The sequence below is a fragment of the Sinocyclocheilus grahami genome, unplaced genomic scaffold (assembly GCF_001515645.1).
Source record: "Sinocyclocheilus grahami isolate Dianchi unplaced genomic scaffold, SAMN03320097.WGS_v1.1 scaffold102.1, whole genome shotgun sequence".
Classification (NCBI taxonomy): domain Eukaryota; kingdom Metazoa; phylum Chordata; class Actinopteri; order Cypriniformes; family Cyprinidae; genus Sinocyclocheilus; species Sinocyclocheilus grahami.
In genome coordinates, this window is record NW_015505281.1 from 1,021,667 (window position 1) to 1,045,258 (window position 23,592).

At 35.8% G+C, this 23,592-nt stretch overlaps 1 protein-coding gene across 5 annotated transcripts in view; it reads right to left on the minus strand.

Annotated features, from left to right (window-relative positions):
* Positions 1–23,592, minus strand: part of LOC107588314 (testican-1-like) — a 273,979-nt gene that overhangs the window by 205,550 nt on the left and 44,837 nt on the right. The window lies entirely within an intron of this gene.

Sequence of the window (23,592 nt, forward strand, 5' to 3'; positions counted from 1 at the left end):
TTTTTATAAATATAGGATTTGTATTAAATCTATATTCATTCATATAGTCAAATCGAATCGAGAATTGAAATCGAATCGAATAGAAAATCGAAATCGAATAGAAAATCGAATCGAATTGAGAGCTTGAAAATCGAAATCGAATCGAAACATCTGAATCGATACCCAGCCCTATGAAACACTAAACACTAAATCGTATTTTGTTGTATCTTTTCAGAAGTAAACAAATAAATATTCTCAACAAATACACTGGGGTCAGTAGGATTAAAAAAAATAAAAAAATAAATACTTTGATTCATCAGATATTCATTCAATTGATTTAAAGCGACAGTAAAGATATTAATAATGTTTCAAAAGATTTCTACTTCAAATAAGTGCTGTTCTTTTGAACGTTCTATTAATCAAAAATCCTGATAAATAAAATGTATCATGGTTTCCACAAAAACATGAAGCAGCACAACAGCTGAAAAATGGGCTTTGCATCAAGTGAATAAATTACATTTTACAATATATTCACATCGAAAACAGCTTTTTTAAAAATTTTATATTATTTCACAATATTACTGTTTTTACTGTATTTTTATCAAATGAATTCAGCCTTGGCGAGCAGAAGAGACTTTTTTCAAAACGATAAATATAAAACTTATAAAATAAAATATTTATTTTCTTGTTTTTTCTTTAGTAAAAATGACATATTTCATACTTGTAAATATGAAATTAATTGTCCTGCAGTATATAAAACTCATTACGAAACAAGATGCGAGACGAACTTGACACAGAAAACAAACAAACACTTGACTTACTGTAGACCTTCAAAGAATGTGTGAAAGACATGTGACAACATTTATAGGATGCACTGAGGAGGAGCCCAAACTACTTTCAGTGGCCAAGTGAAGTTGACGTAGTTATGGCCCATGATATTGGTACAAATTTTGTGTAATTAACAATTCTTTGTGACTGTATATTTCAAGTTGGAAAAGACATTTTGTTACCACTTTAAGTGGACCTTAGTTCCAGGTCATCTACAAGATGGATTAAATTGATGATAAAGTCAAGAAAAGATGAGACAAACGCATGACAATATGATTGAAATGTAAAAAAATATATATATTTTTAAAAAACATTTATTCTGTGGCACCTAAAAAAATAATTTGGCGCCTAAGTCTTTTTTCTTATAGAAGCCAATGGCCCCTTACTCAATATTTTTGTCTGGAGCCCTGAAGCTTCAAACTAACAAACAAAACGGTTTGTAAACGGTAAAATAACAAAATGGAGTAAAAGCAGCCAATCAGATTGAAGCTTGCCACTTTAAGAAAGTGTTTGCCATTTTTGATCCATCGACATGCAGACTCATATTACCTTGCATGCCTTTAAACCTCCTGCTTTGTTTTTCCCTGTATGAACAAACCTGAATGAGCAGAACTTACACATGCTGAAATAATGATCTGTAGTCCAACCAAAGAATCACGGAAACCATGGCGTGTGTGTTTGTTATCGTGGGCAGAAAAGCACTACTGGACCTTTAAATATGTAATCTCAACTCGAAACACAAGATTTTGTGCCATCACACACTCATCACACAGGGATGTCCATAATATATCTGCCTCTCCATGCATTTTCACTCCTACAAAACACAAAGTGCACAATATGTGGGGTGTGTGTGAGTGAGAAAGAGAAATTCATCTCTTCTTTGTCTTATAATTAATGCAGTTTACAGTACAAACAGCAGAAATACTCCCACATACACACACACGCAGAAGTGTGCAAGAGTTTCATTATGTAAGATCAAAGTAGTCTTAAATTAACTCTATGTGAGTGTGAGTGTGTGTGTGTGTGTGTGTGTGTGTGGTTTGCAGATCACCTACGCACCTTTGCACACTCAGGTAAACAGACTGAACGCACACACACACCCATACATATCTTGGGTTGAAAGAAACAAAAACAGGATTGCAATTAAATTTCTCCACATAAATCACCCACGCAACCAACTACAACACAGAGAACAGCTTCCTTCCAAAACCTCAACCCAATGGACCGGAAACTGAAAATGCTAATTTTACAATGATCTTTTGTTTGGAGTAATTATAAATTTAATTAATGTTATAACATTTTAAGTGATTACACTGGTGTGGGATAAACTGATTTTTGATCAACAAGCTCATCTGTCCATGTGTGTGCTGATGTACAGTTGTTGTTTGTTTATGAATAGCAGCTGATTTTACAGCCATAATCCAACATGTTCAGAACCACTAGATCACTAATCGTGAAAAGACTAATTTAACGAAATGTAGCGGCATTTGAGGAAAATACGGTTTCTTAAACATATAAATAAGCTGCACAGCCTCATTACAGCAAATCTGAAACATGAAAAACATTTGCACTCAGTGGCCAGTGTTATTTTAATCATAGCTTAAATGAGTTTTTATTTATACATTTCCTGTTTTCGTTTTAATTTTAGTCAATTTGTTTTGTCATTTTTATCGTATGTATAGTTAACATACAGTGGGGAAAAAAAGTATTTAGTCAGCCACCAATTGTGCAAGTTCTCCCACTTAAAAAGACGAGAGAGGCCTGTAATTTTCATCATAGGTATACCTCAACTATGAGAGACAAAATGAGAAAAAAAATCCAGAAAATCACATTGTAGGATTTTTAAAGAATTTATTTGCAAATTATGGTGGAAAATAAGTATTTGGTCAATAACAAAATTTCATCTCAATACTTTGTTATATACCCTTTGTTGGCAATGACAGAGGTCAAACGTTTTCTGTAAGTCTTCACAAGGTTGTCACACACTGTTGCTGGTATTTTGGCCCATTCCTCCATCCAGATCTCCTCTCATAGTATTATAGTTATTTTAATTCAGTTTGTTATCTTACTATTCTAAGTTAAACTAGCTTAAATATAAAATACATTTATATATTTTTTTTTCTCCTAAGGTTTATTTTGTCAAGTAACAAAAATGCTTCATTTTACGGTTTTAGTTGTAATTAACTACAATGACCCTGCTTTACATGCACACCAATAGTTTCATAATTGGTAATCTTCAATCTCATTTACAAGCCATTTCTCCTTATATCAATTATTTGCTAAGAAATTTGTGTGTTTTGCTGCCGTTTGTGGCTACACAAGACGCACCAGAGCACAAAATGATCAATATTAATGCAATAAGCCTGTTTGCTGCTGCTGATACAATCGGCCCTCTGCAAATGCAAAATGTTTGCCAGCTGTAAAAAAGGTAGAACATAAGTAAAATACAGCTAACAATGCCCTTATTCTGTCAATAAAATGCATTACGTTCATGTTACACATGGGAAAAACTGCAGTCCCCATACAGGGCTACATGATTTAAGGAAAGAATATAATTGCGATTAAAGATTTGGCCGAAATTTTGTCATTATATATTAGGGCTGCACTAATGACTATTTTTACTAATTTATCGATTAATTTATTAATCTAAACGATTAATTTCCCACAAAAATCAACTATTTTACTTAAGAATATTTTATTAAACTATATTTTATTAAACCAAATGAAATCCAAATTTCTATGAAAACCATTTTTTAAAGCAAAAGCAAAGTGCAACATAGAGTGCAAGAAGCAAGTGTCCATCTCTTAATCCAAATCACTGAACTCAAAGTTCAGTATTATAGTGTAAGAATGACAACATATCCACGTGTTCTAGTCTACTAATAATACAATTATAATCCAAAAACACTTTTTAAAGGAGTATTTACCCAAAATGTTATTTACCAGAATTTATTTAGGAGAAAATGTAAATGTGCAGTATTTCTGAAAAAACATTTTTATTTTATTATTTTTTTTAATAAAATCAATTAATTGGAGATGCTTTTGATTATTAAAACTTAATGAAACCATTAAAATGGAATCCACAAAATAATGGAAAACAGAATTTGGTAAAGATAAAACTGTAAAACTCAATTAATTAGACAGGCTTTTTGATTAATAAAATTTAATTTGACCATTAAAACAGAGTATAGAGAAAAATGAAAATGGAAAAAAACTGAATTTGGAAATAAAACGTATTTCATAGGGCCCTATAATTATAATTAATTTTTTTTGTGGTAATAAAAATAGATGTAAGTGAACAATAGCCTTTAAAATTACTTAAAATACATATATAATAGCAATGAGGCAATAATAATTAGTTCAAATAAAGTATCGAAAGCAAGAAATCATATGGTTTTATTGAACAAAACTGTTAAAATACATAATGTATTATTAGCAATAGAGCTAATGTACATTTCGCATTACAACAAAGGCCTGCAGGCGGCGCCAATGGCTTGATGATTATTTTTACACATTGCTGTGCAATCTAATACTTGTTTAATATTGACCAAGCACCATTTCATTCAAATATCCACTTAATCTTTAATATTTGGCCATTTCTTTAGGACAGAAATGCTATAGCCACTGTAAAAGAATATGTGGACATCAACACGTGTAAACTCAGAGTGAGGGTTTGAGCTTTTATTTTGAAACAGCGATGTATTATCCTGTGTTTGCGTAGATTTATAAATGAGTTACTTACAAATCTGATGAAATGGCGCACGTTGCATTCCCAGATGAACGTTGTAATAAACCCAAACACACAACAACATGCAGAGATGGAGTTTGAGACGCTCCACACATGTAAATGATAACAGTTCCTGTGGAACTACTGTGAATGGAGCCACTGTGTGACGCACATACTTAACCTACACGCATGTAAATAATTAAAGTGCATATACTGTATTAGAACTGCATCACATATAATTATTTAATTAAATCATAGCGTTTGTGAATTCACAATTATGCTTAATTATGATTTTTAAATGGGTTTAATATATCATGCAGCCTTGGGAAATAGTTTAATAATGTGTTTTATGGATTCTCGTCCGTGAAATGCGCCACTTCCGGTATTTTGCCGGTTAGTCAACGCGAGCAAAACGAAGTCGAGGATTTTTAAAAATCGAATAGTCTAATAAAATCGACGAATCGCGAGAGCCCAATTATATATTAATATGGTTATGTCTTCAGTTTAAATGAACTCGTGATGGTGCATGTGAATGTAGTCAGGCTGACACACACTGGAATCCAATCAGTGAGATTCTTTTCATCATCTGCACTGGATGAGAGTGACAGTAATCAATAAGAGTGACTCTGAGCATCCAGTGAATGCTGTCATTAGAGCAGCGGATTCAGCCCACCATCATGACACCTGTGGCACTGGGACAATAAAGGTCTATCAGTGGAGACGACAGAGGACGGTTCCAGTCTACTTGTCCTCTAGTAACGCTTTCATACTCGCTTTGATTGCTACGACCCCCGCAGTATCACTGAATCGCTGTATGGTGGAATCACTTTTTAACTCATGTTTTTGCCACTTAAAGGGCTCATATCATACTTCTTTTAAATGTATTCCCCTGAGGTCCACCAATTGTATTTTATTTTTTCCATTAATTCAATTTTCATTTTTCCGGATTCTATTTAATGGCCAAGTTAAATTTGAGTAATCAAAAATCATGTCAAAAAGCATGCCTAATTAATCAAAAACATGAAACTTGCACAATTTAACAATTTATTCAGAATTTATTATATTGAATGAAAATGGTTTTTTAGCACCCTACGATTTTTTTGTTTGAATTCAAATTTGTTTTTTTACTCCGTTTTAATGATTTAATTACATTTTAATCAAAAAGCATGTATAATCAATTAAATACATAAAACGTTAAGAAATTCATATTTTCTTACTATAATAGCGCCCTATTAAATGTTTTATTGTTCAGAAAATCTGTGTTGTCTGTTTTAAAGGTGCACTAAGCGATTTTTGCCAAACGATGTTTACATTTGAAAGCACCAAAACAAACACGCCCATACCCCAACAGCACCTCGCCCTTATATTGAAATCTCCGCCCCACATGTATGTACACAACCATGGCAACGATGATCGCGGAAACAAGTGAAGATGACACACAAGCATATTCAAACAAAAGCCAAAACAGATAAGTTGTGTGAAACGAAGCAAAATTAACGTTACGCACCTATCACGAAGAATCAATGATTACAGGCCTTCCCGTTCCTTCAGTTCTCTCCAAAGCTGCTCCGATATTTACGCAGGTCCTACATTTTGCCTGATCGTAACCCTTCTTTTTAATGTTTTGTTTCTCTGATATTTTCCTCTGCCATTTCTCTCTATCTATAGTCGATCTGCTAATATCCGTCCTGTGCACTCAAATACAGCGCTCTCTCCAAGACATGCCCTCTTACTGCTGATTGGCTACAAGTGTGTTTTGGGACTCGGTCCGACGCTGTGGTCAAAAGCGTTTTTCAAAAATCGCTTAGTGCACCTTAAACTTTTGGTTTTATCATTTAATGCAAATTTGTTTAATTTTATAAATGTATTTATTTTACTTTAATTTAAAATTTAATTTGATTACAGATTAAAATATTAATTAAATTGTTAATTACTTTAAAAGTAAATTAAGACCTTTGAGTTTCTTTGTGTATCTGATGAAAAAAAAAATTCCCCATAAAATGGTGAAATTATCATAGTGACTATGAGAGAATCTGTGATTCCATCCGCATTTGCTGCATCACGGTTTTTGTAACAAAAACACTTATTTCCAAATTTCCTCCCACAATCCCAGTGTGCAAAGACAGAAGCAATGAAAAATGCATTTATGCAGCATAGGCTGCGCATTGTATACAAACTGTATTGAGCACAAATAGAAACTGAAAATCCCAAACCCTCATTTTCATGCAGAATAAGTCCTTTAGTACGAGTTCAGTTTATCTCAGTTGAGAAAACGGCCTTCACACCAAAACAAGCAGAGCAACAGCTCTAGTGTACAAGCACCCAAAGGAAAACATCCCCTCATCATTGACTAACATGGAAGCTCACGGATATCCTCTACACTAACCTGGGTCTTTCACTTGGCCTGCATGAAGATCAGGGGAAATGTCAGGCCATCAAAAAGCACACAGGGACTTTAGAGTGATGCTCTTGTAGTTCTTGTTGGTTGAAATCCATTGAGAACAGGCCAGGGTTCAGAAGCCATGCTATGACAACATGAAATCCAACAGCAACTGTGCCAAACATGTTCGTGATATTCCTCACGGATTTGATATCGAAAACAGGCCTTACTGCTCCCAGAGGAGCCATTTCCATAAACAGCAGCTGCTCCCATGAGGCCGTTCACCTGCCACCAGCAAAACTACATACTGTACAAGCATGTTACGTATAAAACACATTGACTGAGACGGTGATAAATATAGCTAAAACAAAATGATGTTTTTTTTAATATTTATGTATTTGATCTGAAACGGCTTAAAATGGAGATATTAAAGGATTTTTCCCAATCAGAAGATTTATATGTTTGACTAAACAGCCATTATAGCCCAAATATATTCAACTGTGACAATATTTTGACATATCATATATTTAAAAATAATATAAAATATTATGAAATGGCTTAAAAGAGAAATATTGCTGTTTTTGTCCTAATAAGAGGATCCAGGAGTCTGACCAAACAGCCATTATAGCCAATCAGGTTTAAATGTGACAATATTTTGACAATAGTTTAAAAAATATATATATATGTATTTGATTTGAAATAGCCTCAGAGGTATTGCTGTTTTTCCCACTGAGAGGACATCAGAGGATCAAAAAAAAACTCCTCTGAGTGTGTGTCTGAGTGTCTGAGATGCTTAATGTAAGATGTAAAAGAAAAAAAAAAAAAAAATCTAGCTAAAATTTATTCACAATTTTAAACTAATGAATAATAAGAATAATATTGAATCAGTCATTTTCACTGACACACAGAACAGCAATAAAGCGTGCTATTAGTGAGCATTTGCTATTAGTGCTATTAGTGAGCATTTCTGAGGGACAGAAATTAATTGAACTTCTCTAGCTTAATTTAGTTGAACTCTACCTTAATTAATTTAAATGCACTTATAACCAGTGCAAGTTTAGTTATACTGAGATACTATTATAGTTTTGTATTCATATTTAGAATTAGGTTTTCCATTTTCATTTTTAGTTAAAGTTTCAATAAGCCAACATTTTTTTTGTTTATAGTTTTGTCTATCATTTTTATTAATTTTTATTTAAGTTTTAGTTGTTTTAGTCAAGTTAAACTGAAATAAAATGTGAAATTGTATTAAATTTATTTTATTTCAAGTAACAAAAATGTTTTATATGCTTTTAATTTTAGTTTCAGTTTTAGTTACCTATAATAACCCTGCTTACAACGTCTGTCTTTCTAATCTAATAACATGCTCTTTGGAAGACACTTTGTGATTCACAATGTTGCTAAATTCTAAATCATCAGCAAAACCATTGTGAGTATATCACCCAACCAATGACAAGCTATTATTACCAAAAAATAGGAAATGAAACAACCCAGGAGAGCAGAAGCGCCCACTTTGTGAATTATTAAAGATTCTGCAAAACACGCACAGGTCTGCATCTGTGGCCTCGGGAAGCAGCAGAGATAAGGACCAATTCACTCTTACAGGGTTAGAAACACTATAGAAAGGCAGCGAGAAAGAGGTCATAAAAGCAGAAAGAAAAGAAGAAGAATAAGACCTTGAGCAGTAGAAAATTCAAAGGCGTTCTTAGAAAGTGTCAGACAGACTACAGACGGGCCATACAAGCAGCATGAGCAGCAGAAAGAGAGGGTGAAGAGAGGTTGTGAATGGGTTGTGCCCAATTCTGACGTTCATCAGGTGTTTTAGATTCAGGCAGGGCAAGTGTGCAACAATATAAAAATCACAACGCTTCGTTATAATAAATGAAGAAGTGTACACTGCAGGCGAGCGTGTTGATTGTAATGCAGTGTGAGCGTTTCCTTGATTATAATGGGAGCGTACTATGATATGCTGTGGTGCGTTGTTCACTCGCTGTGCAGACTGGGTGTAAAACACATTTAAATTACATTTAATTGGTAATCAGATTAATTCACAAAAGGTTTCACAATCCATTGAGTCACATTTCTTTTCTAATAATCCTGCAGCAAAACATCAGGAATATGCAAATACTCACTGACTGGTACACAGTGACAAAGCGTTTGTGGCGATAAGATAATAGCCAACTTCAAAGGTGGAAAAGACAATTTAACACAAAATGGATTGATAAATCTGCTTTCTTGTTTCATTATAATCCTAGATCACCATGATAGGATGATTTGCACGAATTAGGCTATAGTTAATTTGTTTTATATAAATGGTTAAATATATGCAAAATACTAATCACAATTTAGTATGCAAATACTATGAAGACATCAAATATCAAAGTCAACAGTAAAATTTGTTGTTGTTTTTTTACTTAAAACAGAATGTCCAAAATTAAACAGATAGAGATTTTCAAACTTAAAATACAAAGTTCAAATTCTAAACTCAGACTTTAAAAATCTCCCTCTGACTTACATTAAAGGGGTCATATGTAGTGGTCGACCGATATATTGGCTGATATTTGGCATTTTTCAAATATCGGCATCGGCCGATAAGTTTTTCTGCTTGGCCGATGTGTTCGAGGCGGGACTTTTATTTTGACGGCGCTGAGAGCGGCAGCGCCTGAGCACATAGTGCTCACATTCTCCCTCTTTTTTACTGTCGTTGTTAACAGTTCTGTCTAATACGGCTAGAAGTCTGTCTAATAATCAGATAGAACGGTTAAACAAAGGAATTAATGTATACAAAAAGTATTATAACGATTGCTTTTATATTATTAGTAATAGAAAGGCAAACATTATAATACTTTATCGTTTGCTGTCAGCATTAAGCAAATACACATTTATACCATTTAAACATATCTTTGAATGACTAATGAACACTTAATATCACAAACCTTGCAAACTTAGTCGAATCCAGCTGTAAGATCTTGTGAAGTGTGCATTTTTATTCAGCATGATCACGTGTTCTCTGTGTGACGGTCGGTCCGTGTGAATTGAATGCTTTAAACTTTAAACTCGTGATTTCAAATTATGCTGCGCTTTATGCATTTGCCCAGTGTCATATTCATGACATTTTCTCTGTGTGCTGTATGTAAAATGAGTGTTATTTATTATTTGAAAAATATGATTCCCAATGCACACAAACTTCCCAGAATACTGAGTGCCTTGTTGGTTACAGTGTTTACTTCCTTTTAATTATATTTTTATTAAATATTTATTTATTTGTGAAAAATACTTTGTCATCTAAAGTATAAGTGTTTATTTTACACATTTATTTTTTAATTCATTGTCAAATGATTTAAAATTTCTTAAATATTAATTCAAATCAAAAACAAATTATATCGGCTTTATATCGGCTATATATATAATCTGCTTTCCAAGATATCAGCATTGGCTGTCAAAAAAACAATATCGGTCGACCACTAGTCATATGATGCGATTTAAATCTTTGGAGTGTTGCAAGCTCTTGGTGCATAAAGAAGATCTGTAAAGTTGCAAAGACTAAAGTCTCAAATCCAGAGAGATATTCTTTATAAAAGTTAAGAGTCAACCACGCCCTCTTAAAACGGCTCATTCTAACACGCCCCCACATGTCTACGTCACGATGTGGAAAGATTTGCATAACACCGCACAAATGTTCATGCAATGAAAGAAGGCGTAACTTTTATTCTCGCTGTAGTATAGTTGCTGCCGCCGCCAAATTGTTGCTTTAAGTTTGAACATTGTATTTACATTTTTTAAATATCTTTTCGACTTAAATTGTCAGTTAGGGCCCTATTTTAATGATCTAAGCACATGGTCTAAAGCGCACGGCGCAGGTGCACTTAGGAAGGGCTCCAGACTGCGACCAAATGGTTGCAAAATGGTTTTCTGCCGGTGCGACTAATTTTTGTGAGCGGTTGCACTGGTTGTTCAACTCATGCACTGCCATTTCTGTTACATTTGAGAAACATCAAACTGCAAATGAAACGAAAGCGAAACCGCGCTACGTTTCAGCTGCGCAGCGCGGACTGTTTATCAACTCGGACCGTGACGCAAACAAACTTGTCCGAGCTCAGAACAGCTTTACTCGGGAGCCAAAGTTGATTTCGCGACACTGTTACTGCACAGATGCAACAGTGCTGCGAGATCCAGTGAGAAGCTTTTGAATTCGCCGCACAACGATAAGGTTGCTGCGAGATCTAGATAGAATCATTCAAATGCTGCACAGAATTCTCTGTTATAAACAGCGCTGACATACGTAAGGAAACCAGAAGCGGTAACGCTAACTGTAACCATACTGTTGTGGTAGAACATCATTCATTTCAGGGTTTGTACAACCTTTTGAGAGAGAAATTCAAGCACTTTTCAATGACATTCAAGCATTTCACACAACGCATATTTCCAGCACTTTAAAGCTCTAAAATGATCAAGTTTGAATGTTATTTTTAATGGGATGACCAAAATATACTTTGTGGTAAACAAACACTTTTGTAACATTTAAAAAAATACATCAAATCACAATTATAACCAGTAGACTGCAGCAGAGGAGCACCTATTGGCTTATTAGTCATTCATTTCTACTTTTTCTCTATATTTTGAAATAAAATCACTATTATAAAATAATCAAGAAATTAGATTTTGTCAGAATTGTAAAAATTTTGTGTATGAAGTAAGAAAAGTCACAAAGTGCCTTGAAAAACAAACTTTTCTTCAATTTGCTACTAAATCACAAATAATCACTGAAGTTGGTCAGTTCCATATACTAGAATAATAATGGTACATTTAATAAGAGTGGAATATATACATTTTCTATATAAATATTAGATTTTGCACCTGTTACTGTTTTTAATAAAAATAAATTTTTTACTCAAGCTTAGTGCTTTACTGTCAAATCTGTATAAACAATAAACTAAAGAAAAATAAACAAGAAATTAATATGTAACATTATTAGTAACTGCTTACTACTACTTACACTTATTAAAGCAAAACAATAGTAATTTTATGATTAAATTATCTATACTTTAATACTCCTGCACACCACCCCCAGTGCTACCAAATCTGCTACTGGTGCCCCCATTTGTAGAACTTAGTGACGCTGGTGCCACTGCTCTCAAATGTTAGTCTGGAGCCCTGTTAGGGCATGTCCAAATCCCCTTTTGCTAGTTTAACGATGGGAAAACCGCTCTGCGCACCCGGTGCATGGTCTAAAAGGGTTGTCCCTATTCTCTTAATGAGTAATGGGTGTGTTTTGGGCATAACGCACAATAAACCAATCAGAGTCTCATCTCTCATGCCCTTTAAGAACCAGTTGCGCTCATGCCATGGGGGATTTGCTATTTACACGGCGGAATTTGCAAGCGCAAAGACAGAAAGACAGATCCAGAGATGAAACGGAGCTGCTCGTGCGCGAGCAAATAGGTAGCCTAATTCTGATCCATGCAATGACTATCCATTATGACATGTAGGCATTTTTATATTTATGTAGCTTACACAATAATAATCTTTTACATTGCAATCCTTTAATTTTTTATATTTGGCATGTTTGTGTGCTGCTGTGCGTCCCTGCGTATGTAATAAGAGTGTACGCGCGCTGTGGACCCACCTATACTAACGCGCTCTTTAAATAACAAAAAAACTACTGCGCCATTGACTTTAGACCAGGTTTTTGTTGGTCAATGGCGCAGTCTATTTCAGTTGCCTCAAAATAGCAACGCGCCAGCAATGCGCCTGAACACACCTCGTTTTCAGACCAGCACGCCCATGGGTGCACAAATGGGCACAAATGCATTTGCTATTGAAACAACGTGGCGCAGGACGTGAAAATGAAAACTGCGTCTTCGCTGAAACTAGCAAAAAATACTTGCGTCGCGCCTGGCGCCGCATTGCACCGGAGGCATGATAGGGCCCTTAGAGTTTAACCATTCTGTTTTAAGTTTTAAGACTTAAAATCAGAATGTTCAAACTTTAACTGACACTTTAAGTCAAAAGAATATTTTTCAAATTTAAAACAAAACTCTATAGCTGACACTTTAGACCAGAGTGATATTTTAAAACTTAAATTGTGTTAAATTATGAAGATTCTCTTTTAAGTTTGAAAATCTCCCTTTGATTTAAATTATCTGTTAAAGTTTGAACATTATATTTTAACTTAATGTAGATAAATAAATAAATAAATCCACAGAATTGATGCAATACTGTAATAGCACGGTTGTATATTGCCATATGGTTGTATATAGCCCTTCTGTTATATAAATTCTGTCCTCTTTTTGCTTTTTTTTGTCTTACCCCAAGTGGTAAAATAAACAACAATGTCCCATTTGCTGTTTTCTGCACAGCAAGACTAATTTCCATATACTCCGCATGCTGCACATGAACTCTGAAATGTCAGCCTGTAATCAGACTATATCCAGTTGACCCAGCATTTCTCTGTCACCCCAGAACCTCACCAGTCTCACTGCACATCCAGTCCGAAAATCACTGGGATTTTCATGAGAGCAGAAATCTTCTCGAATCCCCCAGTACAGATAGAACCAGAACAGAGAGAGAGCGACTGATCTCTGGCGGTCCCTGCCGTGCGGTTAAGCTGCACAGACATCCTGCTTATATCAGACCAAGGGCTCTTGTGCGATCAAAACTAATGCTCTCACTGCAGCTTCTAGAATGCTGAGAATTTCTGGTGCGTCCAAATTCACCAACAATCTGTCCAAAATAGTATTCGAATGTTGAATTGATTGTCCCAAAGGTACTTAGAAGGTCTATTATCTCTGGTGGAATTCGAAGTGCAGATACATGCACAATATTGCCCATTTAAAAGAGGATTCGATTCAGAACTACAAATGCAAATACGCCAGATACACACAGGCGCTACCGTTCTCAGTGCCGTCAAAATAAAAGTCCCACCTCGAATGCATCGGCCAAACAGAAAAACTTATCGGCCGATGCCGATATTTGAAAAATGCCAAATATCGGCCTATATATCAGCCTTGGTAATATTTCGGTCGACCACTAGTTTACATCCAGTTATTTTAGCAGAAAATGCTTTATATATTACATAAACATGGAGTAACGGCTACATTGGATAATCCAGTAAATTTTTTACATGAAAGACTTTTCTGTTTAATTGGAGCAAATTCTTTTTATGTATTCACACAGTACTCCACATGTCTCCATCACTTTCACATGTAAATATGTCCTACCCGGCTATTGTGCTGTAAACTGCATGACAAAGCCTTACCGTCATTCTGCTCTGGTCAATGTATTATCTTAGCTAAGTGGATTTCTGCCATCTTTGCTCTTGATATTTCCTCCTACAAATGAAAAAGCGCTGGCTTATTTGCACGCAGCAGGAAATAAATTGTCTCTAGCGCACATATTCAAACTAGCGCACGGAAGTACTAAAGCAGCATAATAAACTCCCTACTGTATGAGGTGCATGACTGATCATCTATCACTGCTTCTTATTTTCCTGCACCTTCATCCTCCATTTCTCTCCATCTTACTGCTCTAATTCCCTCTTTCTCGCTCGCTGTTTCTTGGGATTGTTTGATGGCATCCGGCTGACAACTCGTTTCACGCATCACTAATTACTGATGACATGCAGTCCGAGCATACAGTACGAGAAGTGTCTGAGTCAGAGACCAGAATCAGCAGTTTCCAGGGCTGGAGGGGTGATAACGGCAGACAGGCGAGAAATCTGTTGGCGTCTCTGAGGAGGAGAGCTGAACGCTGGACTCTCTAGGAGCAGGGACTCCGCTGTCTCACCTCCTCATTAAACGCTCCTCATATTTAATTAATCTCCCGCTGAGCCTGAGAGTGAGACCTCCACAACGAGAACATTAAAATCTCCTTTAGCCAGATCAACATTACGCATTGGGTTTTTAATGAAAGGATGTTACCAACAGTTGGAGATGTTTACTAACAAGTGGTCTTCATGGAGCCTACATCAACTCAGATTTAGGCTAATTAGATAATAGGGGTGCTCCAATCAGGATTTTTGAGGCCGATCACCGATCACAGAAAGCAGTATCTGCCGATACGATCACCGATACCGATCTTTTTAAAGACTTCTTTTTATCATGTAGAATTATTTAGTAAGACTCCAATCAGGAATTTTAGACATTTATTCAGGGCCCGAATTTCATTTTTGAAAATGAATTCCCCTCTTAGGTGACTCTTGTGAGAGGGCATTTTTTAGACATTTTTCAAAAAGATATATTTATCGCACCTAAATGTTTGATCATGCACTGCATTTTTGTTTTGACAATCATGCAATTGTTGCACAATAGCTTACACACAGCACAAGCCTGATTTTGTGAGCTGTATGTGAGACAGCCTTTTACACCAGGTTCACACATACTCCATTTGCAGTGCACATGCAGTCCATGTGTGGTACATAACCAGTGCAGAAGCAGCAGGTGCTCACTGTGCTTTCACACAGGAGTCTGCAACCGATACGTGGCTGTTTACAACAAACACATTTATCCATTATTTTGATTTCAAATCCAAATATTGCTACTTAAAATGCTTTTTCAGCATTGTGATTCTTTTTTTACACAGTGCAGTAGATAATACAACCTTATTAAATCTTAAACTTTCATAGACTGTTTAAACGTATAATAAATATAAGAAACACATTATTCAATGCTTTTTACTTTTGCATTTACATCTAGATTGATATATGAAGTTGCTCAAGCAAGTAGAGCTGTGTATCACCAGCAAAGTCACGATACGATACATATCACGATATAGAGGCCACAATATAGGACTGCACTGAATTTCACCTCAGCAGAATTTAGAAAAACAGCTGTTTATTAAACACTGCATACCATAGGGCCATTGCTAACTATTGGCAGAACAGGCACTTGACCTCTGCATTATGAAGGGCCTCCATAACTGTACCACAGTACAACATAGGTAATGGCATATGTTTCATGTTTACATTGTGCACTCCCCACCAGGTACAATTTTCTGATTGTTTGCATCTTGTTTTTAAGCCCATAAATAATAATGTACTCGTTCTAATAAATTTATATTGTAATGTACTCATTCTAATATATTAAAATCATCTTAACATTGCTGGTAGGTTATCAACACATAATAAAAAAAAATTAAATTTAAATTAGAAGAGTTCTAAACTAATGCACTGTCTTCACTGTACCTCACGCACACACGTTTAGTCACTCACGCTGTGCGCGCGCACAGACATTCTTTTTCGCGTTTACACCATAGACTGTATAAAAACAGGTTTAGACAAACTTTTTAGCGCTGCCCCACAATTTTATCAATGAAATAGCTTAATCACTGAAGAGCTACATTATCTTTCTCAACAAGGAGCTGGTAACATCATCGTTTCTAAAGCAATTAACGCCACAACTTCGCTGTTAATAGAGAAACGCGGCAAAATGGAGGTAATTCATACATACACAGCCTCTCTCTCTCTCTCATAAATGAACACTTGATAAATCACACTTTTCTGAGAATAGAATATTGAAGTGGAGATCGCTAAACTGCAAGCTAACCGGTGTTTTCCAGAAAGCAAGGGCATTTATCCACAGTGGACAGAGAGCGCGTGCACATGGTTGCCAGGTTGACAAAAATAAGTAACACATTTAGCAAATATTTCCGTATTGCTCAAGTGGGAAGCTCTGTGCCTCTCTCTCTCTCTCATAAATGAACACTTGATAAATCACACTTTTCTGAGAATAGAATATTGAAGTGGAGATCGCTAAACTGCAAGCTAACCGGTGTTTTCCAGAAAGCAAGGGCATTTATCCACAGTGGACAGAGAGCGCGTGCACATGGTTGCCAGGTTGACAAAAATAAGTAACACATTTAGCAAATATTTCCGTATTGCTCAAGTGGGAAGCTCTGTTTCGGGGATTAAGTCTCTTTATATCAGGCAAGCCAGTTGTGTTCCTCTGCGGCCAGATGAAACCTTGTTGTAGCCTATATATTTTGCTCTATTCATTATTTTTTAGAAACCTCACACTTTTCTACTCCATTTTAAACTGTGTTCTTGTATTCAAATTAAGCGTGGTCCACTGCAACGCACGTGCCGCGATATCGATACAGAGACCGCTGTATCGATACTCGTATCGTCAAATCTCTGTGACGATACATCGTCGAATCGATGTATCGAACACAACACTACAAGCAAGTGGCAAAATGTTTAAACTCTTTTCTTACATTATCACAAACATTCTAAATGAAAACTTACCATTGACAGAAATAGTCAGCTCTACTGCCTTTTCTTTTGAATTAAATTTTTTATTACAAGCAATCCTGCAGTACATAAAGAACTTTGTTTTCCTACCTCCACGAATGCCATCTATTATTGCCTTGTTTATCTAAAAGTGCTCTTTTCCTTTAAACCTAGCCAAAAAGCCATAGTCTATGTTGACTGTGAAACAAAGTAGACTTTAATTATATGCATTTATGGTGTAATTACTACATTTTCGTATAAATCCATGTTCATATTTACCGCAAACAATGCGCTGTTACTTTATTTCAGCGCTTGCAGCACAGCAAAAATAGACTCGGTGTGTAACGATCTCTGCACTTTTTAGAGACCGCCGATCAAACATCCCCAAGCGATTATCAGCTGATAGTGATCGGTAGCCGATCAATCGGAGCACCCTTATTAGATAACGCTGCTGCCATGTACCTAAACACTAATACCCAGAGTTATTTTAGTATATATGTATCAGGGCTCGACATTAAAGCTTGTCTGCTTGTCTGGGACAATTGGATTTTGTGAAGGGGCAAGTGAAAGAGAATTTTACTTGTCCGATTGGACAAGTAACCTGATTAAAACATCAATAACAAACAATAACTAGGGCAGCACCGAAACTTTGGTGAGAATGATTCTGATTTTATTACTTTCAGTGTAAACAGTGATTGATAATGGATAATATATTGACAAGGATCAAGGTTGTGTCAGTTGAGGCTCGTGCAGCCTGTCTGACTCACGGAAAAATCTTAACTAATAGGCGCAATAGCACACACAAAGAAACAAACACGAACAAACATACCGCGGTAGAAAAAAAGATATTGTATATAACATGATATAGGTAAGCAACATCACACAACCAAGCACCAGCATGATTGCAAATGTGACATTGATTTTATACAACAGTAGTTCAATAAACAAGTAGTTAATATTAGGGATGCTCCGATCAGGGTTTTTGCAGCCGATACGAAGTACCGATTTCTTGTCATGGTGATCGGCCGATACCGATGCAGATTCTGATGCTTCAAGCTTTATATTGACGGTTTCATCGGGCGCAGACGCCTGGCCCGAAGTTAACTTCTGGTCTGTGTTTGTTTATCAGTCTGGCTATGGTGCCGGCTACAAACACAGTTAAAGTTAAGGTGATGAGTAGACTGAAGTTGGGCTCAGGTGGCTGTGCTGTGGGATGTGTTTCCCATACATTTATTTATTTGTGGCGCTCGCCACAATATCAAAACTAACCGATTTTCCAAAAGGCTTCATTGAATAAACATGAGCACGTACTGCACGTTTAAAAATCAAAACGAGGTGCCGTTTTTATATCACTGTATTTCTGAAGGAAGTCTATCTTTAGAAAAATTTCGATGTCATTTTCATTTCATGTTATATGCCTGATAAAGCAGCGTTTGTGAGCTCAGCACTGCTTTGTGTACAGCCATTACTGGGGAAACCTCTGTTTCTCCCACTTTAAAGCACCTCCTGCTGGCAGAGAATGAATTTGCATTGCCAGTAAGTCCGTCTGATTTACGCCGCAAACATATTTTGCTTTTCCTATATCCACGGGCGCTGCTGATAATTCGCGGGTCGGGTAATAAAAAATGCATTCTGATTATTTGCGGGTGGGTAAAATAAATCATAATTGATGCAAATATTAACTATTTTTTTTTCATGAGGCAGACGACTTTGTGTGTGTGTGTGTGTGTGTGTGTGTGTGTGTGTGTTCGTTTGCCTGATCGGGAAGTTGCAGTGACAGAAACGATGACATTCCAGATAAAAGTTTGAAAGGAGTAAAGCCTGTGTTAATGCTATTGAGTAGGCTAATATGGCCAAAGAATATATTTTGTTTTATAAATAAACGTTAATTTGAAAGCAGCCCACGATCAGCGTATTATGTTACCATTATCCCTTACAGCTCCGACAAGGTTTTGTTCCGTCCTCCACGCTGTGACAACACACAAAATACTATTTTTAGCCAAGCAGCACAGAGAGCCGCTTCAGAAACGTGTGAAGCTTTAAAAAAAATTCAGCCAATACCAATCTCCAGCCGATCGATCGGAACATCCCTAGTTAATATTAACTGACTTACATTTTAGACACATCATTGACCGTTTTGGCTAACGAAAATAGTTCTAAGCAAAGCTACAACAGAACAGTCGTGCATCTCAGAGTAACACACAGCAGTGTTTCGTTACTGAATGATTGAATGATTCAGAACGAATCTGGTGAGTCAATGATTCAGTGAGCCATTCGTAAGACTTTATTTAATGAATGTATGATTAAATGATTAAATGAACTAATTGGTTGAATCAGTGACTCACACATTAAGACAGTGACTCGCTGCCACCTACTGGTGGTTTGGTTTCATATTTAAAAGTATCATTGCATTTTTCCAACATTTCAGGTTTATATGTTAAAAAAGTAAAACATTAAACTTATAACAGCCCCTCGCAGATGACTGTCGCGCACAAACAAAACCAAAACACAAAATAAAGTCCAGGCCTGGTCCTCTCTCCTCTTTTACTGTCGTCACCTTTTATCCTTCCGGAGCTCCTCCGTGAGACTCGAGACCAGTGAGTGGTGCAGGTGTCACTCATTATCAATTACTCCACTGGTCTCGCTCTGTTCCCACAGCTCTCGGCCCCGCCCCCACTCGTCACAATCCTCAATATTGATTTGGGGGTTTATATGAATGTGTCTCTGAGGGGAACGGATTGTCTTCAGAAAAGTTTACGTGGCATTTTCTTTTAATCTCGTCTCTGTATAGTTCTTATTAAAGCAGTGTTTCAGCACAGTGCTACTTTGTTTACGGCGGTAACCAAGGAAACACTATATCTGGTGTTTGAGAAGCGCCTCCTGCTGTCAGAGAGTGAATATGCGTCTCATTCAGAGCTTTTGCTGTTTGCTTCGTTCAGGCATGTTGAATAATTTCACAAAGCTAGTCAGAACAGAACATTGTTTTTGTTTCAAATTGGGTTATTATTAAATCAAATTATGTATATGAAAGTATATAACTAAACGATAAATATATAATTCATATACATATTAAATGATATGTATATGAATTATATAACTAAAATTAAATAACTGTAATTACGGATTTAGGTTAAATAAAGATGTCAGTCTTTATTTTTCTTCTTTTTAGGAAACAAATCAAAGAAAAAATAAACAAATTCTACTGTTCCTAATATTCTGTATGCTGCTCAAAAACAAAATATATTGTTTTTTACCCAGTAATTTAAAAATAACACATTTTAGAGCTGTAACGACAATACCGTGATGCCATGAAACCATGATATATTTGCTTAAGGTTATCATACCAGTCCATGCCTAGCTCAACCTGGCAAAGACTGAGCTTCTTGTTTTCCCTGCCACTTCAACTCTACAGCATGATTTCACCATCCAGCTAGGTTCTTCTACAATTACCCCATCATCTTCGGTCAGAAATCTTGGGTGTAATTTTTGATGACCAGCTTGCAGTGACAGAAACGATGACATTCCAGATAAAAGTTTGAAAGGAGTAAAGCCTGTGTTAATGCTATTGAGTAGGCTAATATGGCCAAAGAATATATTTTGTTTTATAAATAAACGTTAATTTGAAAGCAGCCCACGATCAGCGTATTATGTTACCATTATCCCTTACAGCTCCGACAAGGTTTTGTTCCGTCCTCCACGCTGTGACAACACACAAAATACTATTTTTAGCCAAGCAGCACAGAGAGCCGCTTCAGAAACGTGTGAAGCTTTAAAAAAAATTCAGCCAATACCAATCTCCAGCCGATCGATCGGAACATCCCTAGTTAATATTAACTGACTTACATTTTAGACACATCATTGACCGTTTTGGCTAACGAAAATAGTTCTAAGCAAAGCTACAACAGAACAGTCGTGCATCTCAGAGTAACACACAGCAGTGTTTCGTTACTGAATGATTCAGCATTTTTGAACGAATCTGGTGAGTCAATGATTCAGTGAGCCATTCGTAAGACTTTATTTAATGAATGTATGATTAAATGAATTAATGAACTAATTGGTTGAATCAGTGACTCACACATTAAGACAGTGACTCGCTGCCACCTACTGGTGGTTTGGTTTCATATTTAAAAGTATCATTGCATTTTTCCAACATTTCAGGTTTATATGTTAAAAAAGTAAAACATTAAACTTATAACAGCCCCTCGCAGATGACTGTCGCGCACAAACAAAACCAAAACACAAAATAAAGTCCAGGCCTGGTCCTCTCTCCTCTTTTACTGTCGTCACCTTTTATCCTTCCGGAGCTCCTCCGTGAGACTCGAGACCAGTGAGTGGTGCAGGTGTCACTCATTATCAATTACTCCACTGGTCTCGCTCTGTTCCCACAGCTCTCGGCCCCGCCCCCACTCGTCACAATCCTCAATATTGATTTGGGGGTTTATATGAATGTGTCTCTGAGGGGAACGGATTGTCTTCAGAAAAGTTTACGTGGCATTTTCTTTTAATCTCGTCTCTGTATAGTTCTTATTAAAGCAGTGTTTCAGCACAGTGCTACTTTGTTTACGGCGGTAACCAAGGAAACACTATATCTGGTGTTTGAGAAGCGCCTCCTGCTGTCAGAGAGTGAATATGCGTCTCATTCAGAGCTTTTGCTGTTTGCTTCGTTCAGGCATGTTGAATAATTTCACAAAGCTAGTCAGAACAGAACATTGTTTTTGTTTCAAATTGGGTTATTATTAAATCAAATTATGTATATGAAAGTATATAACTAAACGATAAATATATAATTCATATACATATTAAATGATATGTATATGAATTATATAACTAAAATTAAATAACTGTAATTACGGATTTAGGTTAAATAAAGATGTCAGTCTTTATTTTTCTTCTTTTTAGGAAACAAATCAAAGAAAAAATAAACAAATTCTACTGTTCCTAATATTCTGTATGTTGCTCAAAAACAAGATATATTGTGTTCAGCGGAAAATTTGGTATTTTATTTTTTTACCCAGTCATTCAAAAATAACACATTTGAGAGCTGTAACGACAATACCGTGAAACCGTGATATTTTTGCTTAAGGTTATCATACCATCAAAATCTCATACTGGCCCATGCCTAGTGTATATGCATTTATGGAACCTCTTATCTTCATTAAACAATCTGAGTAAATACATCTAAATTACATTTTCGATGCAGCTTCTGTGTTTCCTCTGCAGTGGAAAGATGGAGTTTGTTGATACTGATTTCATTTGTATGGTAACAACCATACATCATCTAATTATTCTAAATGAATGTATTGATAAAATTTAAGAATTTGACGTAAATGATGACACGTACATTTAGTAAGGTTAGGAAACTTTTGCCCTTCATAAAGTTAAAAAGTGTCAAATCAATTTAAGCCGAATATCACAAATATGCTGGTTAAAGTAAGACCTCATAGAGCAGTGATGAGACTATTGCTTCATAATGGATTACATTTACACCAAAAAAAAAAAAAAAAGGCTTTTTTTTTTTGCCCTGGACAAGTAACTTTCTTAAGTGAATGACTGATGAACACATGTCAAGGCTTAATGTCAAGCCCTGTATATATTATATATATATATATATATATATAATTAAATAGCAAGTACTTTGAGTGTCTTGTTCATCATTTATTTTCATATAAAGCAACAGAACTGAAATTATATCATGTTTATGACACTGCCGGGCGAGGCGACGTGCCATATATATTATTATTATTAGTAGTAGTAGTAGTAGTAGTAGTAGCCTATATTTTGGTTAGGGATGTAACGATTAACTGCGAGCCGGTTGAAAATCGATTTAAATATGTGACGATTCAAATCGGTTGAGATGCTAAACAAATTGCGATTCAATTAGGGGTAGGAGTTTATATGAATGCATGTCTGAGGGGAACTTACTGTCTTTAGAAAAATTTTGATGGTATTTTTTCTTTTCATCTTGCCTCTGTATAATGCATATTAAAGTTCATAAGTGCAGCACTGCTTTGTTTACAGCAGAAACCAATGAAACGCTTTAAGCGCCACCTGCTGGCAGAGGGTCAATCTGCGTCTCATTCAGCTCAGCATTCATGCAGATATTTGTTATGTATAGTTTCACAAAACTGAAGTCAAATCATTCTGTTTTTGCTTCAAATTTTGAAACTATACAACCTAATTTAGATTAAAAACTGCTCATGTTGCATGCATGATCTTTGTTTGGATCATGATTAAAATGCAGTGGTTGCCTCTCATTTTAAAAGGAAAGAGCACAGACAAAGCCTTATTTTGTTTAAATGAAGAGATTTTTTTTTATTTGTGTTAATTATTTGATTTGGGGCTTGTTTTAAAATTTCAATTTAGTTTTGTTATTTACATTTACAGTAACCTATATTTAAATTTTGTTATTTAGCAGGCGCTTTTATCCAAAGCGACTTACAAATGAGGACAATA